Source organism: Penaeus chinensis, chromosome 29 (assembly GCF_019202785.1).
Source record: "Penaeus chinensis breed Huanghai No. 1 chromosome 29, ASM1920278v2, whole genome shotgun sequence".
NCBI lineage: Eukaryota > Metazoa > Arthropoda > Malacostraca > Decapoda > Penaeidae > Penaeus > Penaeus chinensis.
The window spans coordinates 8,295,610-8,303,109 of NC_061847.1; the positions used below are offsets into that span (position 1 = coordinate 8,295,610).

General features: G+C 35.8%; 1 long non-coding RNA gene across 1 annotated transcript in view; it reads right to left on the reverse strand.

The window, feature by feature from the left end:
- Nucleotides 1-4,998: 4,998 nt before the first annotated feature.
- LOC125040859 overlaps nt 4,999-7,500 on the reverse strand; it is a 5,771-nt gene continuing 3,269 nt past the window's right edge. The window contains exons 3-4 of the long non-coding RNA XR_007116230.1: nt 7,191-7,332; nt 4,999-6,620 (exon numbers count right to left, since the gene is read on the reverse strand). This is a non-coding gene — a long non-coding RNA (uncharacterized LOC125040859). The remainder of the gene's footprint in view (nt 6,621-7,190; nt 7,333-7,500) is intronic.

Sequence of the window (7,500 nt, forward strand, 5' to 3'; positions counted from 1 at the left end):
TTGCTCCGACACCAGCGCTCTGAAAGAACAACAGAACAGGTAGGTGACAGTGCAAATTAGTATACGAAACCGTGATCATGAAATTTGCCATGAATACCAAACTAGAAAATAATACGTCTTGCTTCACTAAGCAAGGTCTTAAAAAAAATAAAAATAAACAAATAAATAAATAATACTGTGAAAAAATAGTGAATATAAAGCCTGCAAAGTAAAAAGCTGCGCCGTCAACGCAAGCAATTGCTAAACACAGACGAAGGAAAAAGACTAAAATAAGATAAATCAGGGAAGGCAAAATTATGAAATAAGATAAATCAGGGAAGGCAAAATTATGAAATAAGATAGATAAATAGATAGATAGATATTTACACACACACACGCACAGACACACACATATGCACGCACACACACCTTGCATATGCGTGTGCATACATATATACATGCATACATATATATGTACATATGTATGTGTATAATTTCATACATTAACGAGCGCGCGCGTATGTGACTGTGTACATGCACACATGCGCTCGTGTGTATGGAGTGTGTGTGTGTTTATAACTAGTATGAGTTGTACAATATTGGTAGCCAGCTGAATAAATACATTTGTATGTGCTTGCGCCTGTGAATATCTTTTTTTCTTTGTTCTACTTACAACCTACGTTGTTATGATAGTTATGATATACCCAGTGCCCTCTGGGAGGGGATAGGCAAAAGGCAGACCCCCCCCCCCCCCCATCCCGCTAGCTAACTGGACGAGAAGCGCCCGGAGGCCGCCGGCAGGCGAGCACGCGACTGGAGGCGCAGCGGGCGAGCCGGACCGCTTTTTGCTCGAGTCGCGAGTCGGAAGGTGAGTGACTCCGAAGGGACGAAGGGAGGAAGGAAAGGAAGGAAAAGAGAGGGAGGAAAAGCGATAAGAAAGGGAGTAAACGTTAAGGGAGAAAAAATTATTATATCAAGGTTAAAGTCAAAACCATTTTAAAAAATGATATAATATTGCAAAACAGAAAAGGTAATCCTAATTAGACGAGCTTGATCTTGCTTTTAGATTTGAAAAAGATGGTATTCACGAGTAGTGGTTCTCCTTGGTTTGTGACGGACGCGAGAAGGCTTTAGTGAATACAACAGAGGCTTCGGAGAAAAGAGGGAAAAGAGAGAGAGAGAGAGAGAGAGAGAGAGGGGGGGGGGAGAGAGAGAGAGAGAGAGAGGGGGGGGAGAGAGAGAGAGAGAAAGTGAGAGAGAGACAGGCGGGGGGGGGGGGGGTATGAGAGAGAGAGAGAGAGAAAAGAATAAGAGAGGGGGAGATAAGAAGACAACAGGATACCAAGAACATGTTCAAAAGATGATAAACAGGTATATTTTTTTTAAAGATTTAAGAGTTACATGATCGTATGTGTTGGTAGCCCTTGAATCGTGTTGGCATTTACTTTACCCTTTTCTCCATAATTCAGTATGGAATTTACAGGGCCATTGTGTAATAACGTGATACACACACACACACATGTATATGTATATATATATATGTATATATATGTATATATATATATATATATATATATATATGTATATATATACATATATATGTATATGTATACATGTATCTACGTGTATATATACATATATATATATATATATATGTGTGTGTGTGTGTGTGTGTGTGTGTGTGTGTGTGTGTGTGTGTGTGTGTGTGTGTGTGTGTGTGTGTGTGTGTGTGTGTGTGTATGTGTGTGTGGGGGGGGGTGATTTCTTCCTTTCTTCTTTTTCTTACTTTCTTTCCTTTTTTTCTTTTCCGTTCTTTCCTGTTCTTTTCCTTTAATTTATTTTCTTTTCTTTTAATTTATTTCCTTTCTTTTTTCGTTTCTATTCCTTTCATTTCTTTTTCTTTTCTTTGTAAATAAGATAAGAAGCTCTAAGACATCACATTATTTGGGTCATTGTATTATCAAAACCAGTTTCTTATCAGTGTATTCTTAATTTCTTTTTATTTATATATGTATATCTATATCTATACATTTATATCTATATGAATATATATATATATATATATATGTATGTATAACTATATGTATGTGTCTTTATATATGTGTGTGTATGTGCGCATTCATCATTGATATGCATACGTGTGCTGTATGGTGCAGCGTTAACGCCCTCGCCCAGCAGTCTTGCTAACCAGCGTTCAGTTCCCTCGCCGCCAGTAACCCCGGCCATTCTTTGTACATAGAGGGTAGTTCCGAAGCACAGTGAACAGATAGACACAATTTAACTGAAGTCACAAGAGCCTGTCATTGCAAACCTTATATTATCATTATTAGCATTACTATTATTATGATTATATGATAATTATTATCATTACATACATATACATAAATACATACATACATACATACATACATATATATATATATTTATATATGTATATATGTGTGTGTGTGTGTGTGTGTGTGTGTGTGTGTGTGTGTGTGTGTGTGTGTGTGTGTGTGTGTGTGTGTGTGTGTGTATGTGTGTGTGGGTGTGGGTGTGCGTGCGTGCGTGCGTGCGAGCGTGCGTGTGTGTGTGTGTCGCATGGGAACCAGTAGGCAACGAGCGGCCGTCCCTTAATCCTGGAAGATTTGACCTTGTTTCGGAAATTCCCATACCGAGGGAGCATGTCTGTGGCAGCTCTCTTCCTCCAGCTTCCATGGAGGCCAGGACGAGCAGCCTACCTAAGTGCCCACAGATGTTATTGTCCACGAGAGTTTTGAGGGAAGCTGAGGGAGACGCTGGAGGGAGACGTGAAGGTTGCTCCGAGCTGTGGTGCTTTACTTGAGATTAGTGAAAACAATATCACTATAAATACAAATAAGGGAGAAAATATGATACTAGTACCAACATGCTACGACATTTCACACAAAATTATAACAAATTCATAGAGAATTTCTCAACAAAACCTTCCTCATCAAATAATCATATATAGAGCAATATATTTATAAGCACAAGATATAACAAAAACAATATGAAATATTTACAAATGGCTTAAAAAGGAAGAGAAAAAAACATAACATAAAATAACCAGACATTTCCATAGACTAACAATACACAAATATACAATTCACAGAAACACCTACAAGACGATATTGGAAACTGAGTAACAGGCCAGTAAACCCACTCTTACTCTCAACAATGTTACTGTTAACAAAAATAAAAAGTACAAAAAAGTGATGCTAAGAAACACAACTGATCTACACTTTAAACAAAACAAAGAACGATAAGAAACGCAACTAATCTACACTTCGAACAAAAAATCAAAACACTTAATCAGCCTTTGCAGCAAAAAAAAACAAAAAAAAAACACGAAAATGATAATTCCACAGATATAGTCCATAAGTAAATAAATAGCATAAAAGACACTATAAATAACATAAACAAAATATAACACGTTCACGACTTACAGAGGGACCGAGGAAATTTTGAACAGGGGACATAAGTGTGAAAATGAAATAGGTGATCACAGCTATGCATCCCTAACTAATAGGAAAATAAACCAGACTCTCAAATGGATGGGAGAGGATTTTAAAACAAAAAAAAACAAAAAAACCTTACGTGCAAGATGTCTTACAAAAAATTGTCGGTTTTCTTTAGATAGAAAATGTGAAGATAGTGTCCTTTAATGGATATGGGTTTTTAAAGGATAGACTGTTTTATTAAACGAAAAGTAAGAATATAGAAAATATATAAATTAAAATGAATATCTTCACAGTGCAAGGTGTGTATCTGGCCAGCTTATATCCTCGTCAGAAATGCATATAATTATGATGATCGAAACTGGTCACATACATGTTTCTTGCACTGTGGAGATATTCCTTTTCATTAATACCTATTCTACATTTGTCGCTAGGTAAGATAATTATTAGCATTTATAATTATTTGCATTTATAATTATTAGCACTTATAAGAATAACAAGAAGCATTTTGCTAAAGTAAATATTCAATAATCTTTTGATCATAATTATGTGTTTAATTAGATTTTTCTTAAACAACAGGTATACTCAGAGTGTTGTTGTTGTTTTTTTTTGTTTTTTTTTGCTTTTAAAATATTCTCCTCTCGCTGAGCTGTCATTCAATTGATCGCATTAAATTTTCTGCATCAAAATGTATTTTACTTGTAGAGATGAGCTCGGACAGTTTGTTAAAATTGTACGAGACCGACACAATGAATAATCGTATATACGGATATTCATATAAACAGAAATAAATGAAAATGTGAAGATATTCATTCTCATTCATACCTTTTCCACATTTGTCAACATGAATACGGTTCACAAAAATACATAACTATCAATCAAGACACGAATATCAACCGGATAGATAATTAGATGAATGTATATCTATCAGCTAGACAGACAGAGATAAATATTCATTGGGTCGGACCTCGTACACTTACAAGGCCTGTAGTCTGTGGTTGAACTATTGAACTCTTGTATTTTCTATTTATATTTAATGCCATATTGTCACATTCGTCTGTATATCTCACTAGGCTCGTTTTTACGAACATCTTTATTTATTTTCTTTTTACTGCATATGTGAGATAAGTTGGTTACTTAGGCATTCAGGCTTTTCACGCCAAAACGCATGCCCTCCAACGTTTTTTTTTATTATTATACTTGTATTATAATTGATGTATTATTTTTGGGTTATGGAAAAGTTTATGCTGGATGTTATTATTTGGCAAGGAGTAAAATACACCATTATGCTGATTTATATTATTAATAATCATCACATTTATATTTTTCATTTTGTGAAGCATGCAGTAAAGATATTTTTAAGTTATGTTGTCTTTTTATGTTTGAGATTTTTTCAACTGATTTTATTTAGAATAAAAAAGAAAAAAGAAAAAAGAAAAAAAAAACTTTCTCTCGTATTTCGCGTATGTATGTGATTTTTTTTTTTTTTTTTTTTTTTAATTATTATTTGCATGCTAATAAGATTTTAATATTTTAGGAAAGGGCTGAAAATTAAAATATATTAGAAGAGAATATTTATTGATATGGTATATTCCAAATCTAATGCTAATCATACAAATCAGTCTGTCCATAATACATATATTAGTGTACATATACATACACGTATACCCGCCTATTTTCTACATCTGTGTCCAGGTTTTTTCTTTTATATATATTTTGGGTTTTTCGATAGTTTTTTTCTGAGAAGCGACAGTGTATGAACTTTATATAATTTTGAATGTAAACAAATAAACAAATATCACTAGTTTTTTTGTTTGTTTTTTTTTGTTTCACCAATTTCCACTGGCCTGACCGAATGTGCAGGGTCACACAAAAACTGGAGAACATTTGTCGCAAATCTCCTAGCTCTCTAGACTGTTAATATGACCTGACCTGACATATTAATCAGGGAGACCAAGGCACCCCTTTCAATTATTATTTATAGTGGCAAATTTTGTGTATTCGGCTCGCTGTGGAACACCAGTGTGACTTATTATACAGATAAGTGTTGTGTTCTTGTTGTTAGGAATATTAATATAACAGATGTAAAAATATTATACATAACCAAAGCCGATATATCAGTAAATGTTTTAAATTGTTTTCCTAGTTCTTTTGTTGCCTCTTTCCTCTTTAAGGAGTTGTACCCAGGCACCTTTTTTTATATTGTTGGTTTTATTTCACGTTCGTAGGTGTCACAAGTACACAGATTTAACATGCCATCCCAGAAAATGAGGGAACTGTAAAGGAAAACGGGGCAGGCTAGTGTTTGAAAACTCCCAGTGTTTTAATGTTAAATGTTTTTTTTTTCTCTCTCTTAAGGGTTCAGTTTTATCTCATTTTAATTCTTTCACTCTATGTTTTTAGTACTAAATGTGTATTTTGATTTTAGTTACGATATTAACCCCCGGGCCACTCCGACACGAAAAGCCCCATTAACAAATACAAGCATTGCGATAGTTGACTCCCTCCGTCGCTTCACAAAGAGTTGCATTCACTACAACAGAACTAGAAAAATATAGTCCTTGGATACTTGGAGGAACGAGATGGTCCTCAAGCATGAGCCAAGATTCTGAGAAACCTTGTGGAGGAGTTTGCATTAACGAAACTCCCTTGAACAGGTAAGTTTTGCAGGTAGACTGAACGCACGCACGCACTCTCTCTCTCTCTCTCTCTCTCTCTCTCTCTCTCTCTCTATATATATATATATATATATATATATATATATATATATATATATATAGGTAAAGCAATGAACATTTGTATGTGCATATATCTGTGAGTATGTGAACAAATACAAAGATTACCTGAATCATAAAAAAGTAAACATGTAAAATATAACAGTTGAAACAGATAACAGTAAGTATTTTGCTAATATGATACAGATACACATTGCTTACACGCGCGCACGGGGTAGAGGTGCGTGTTATGCCCCTCGGGTGATTGACGCCGTGGCCGAGCAGCGTCGTCTACTTTCGAGCTGAGGAGTGCAAAGAACTCGAGGACGCCTCTAGAACCAAAGGAAAGTCGAAGGAGGAGAAGACGAAGCACCAGAAGGCCAAGGGAAAGAGGTCCACGAAGGAGAGGGAAGCACCAAGGACCTCGCCGCGGACCCGAACCCAACGCCTTCCGACGCCCTGGAGGAGGCTGCGAAGGAGGCAGGTCGGTTATGTCTGTGTATCTATATGTCTATCTCTTTCTATCTACCTCTATCTATCTCTTTCTATCTACCTCTATCTATCTCTTTCTATCTACCTCTATCTATCTCTTTCTATCTACCTCTATCTATCTCTTTCTATCTTTCTATTTATCTTTATCTATTTATCCATCTATCTACCTTTTTGTGTGTGTGTATATATGTGAGTGTGTGTGTGTGTGTGTGTGTGTGTGTGTGTTTATATATATATACATATAAATAAGAATATGTATGTGTATAGATAGATAGATAGACATATATGAATATGCAAACATCTATATGTATATATATATGTATGTCTACATATGTATATATACATGGATACATGCGTGTGCGCGTGTGTGTGTGTGTGTGTGTGTGTGTGTGTGTGTGTGTGTGTGTGTGTGTGTGTGTGTGTGTGTGTGTGTGTGTGTGTGTGTGTGTGTGTGTGTGTGTGTGTGTGTGTGTGTGTGTGTGTGTGTGTGTGTGTGTGTGTGTGTGTGTGTGTGTGTGTGCGCGAATAGTCTACGTGAAAAACTTACGTATTCAAGGAAGTTTCTCTTATCTTCACTGATTCCAAATTTTTCAGCAAGATTCCGCAGGATTTAGGCGCTTCTTGCGGTCCCTCTCGAAACCTTCAGATATGTAAGGGCGAGCACTACAGCCGCTTCTCATGGCCGGCGGCTGCGGACAGAAGAAGCAATCAACAAACCCAAAATAAAAATAAAGAAATAGGTAAATAAATAATTAAATAAGAACGGACATAGAGACAGGCAAGAAGCGGATATGCGAATGATTAGGACTATTGTTAAATATACAATGTTATAGAAGTTTTCATTTCCTAATCGAACG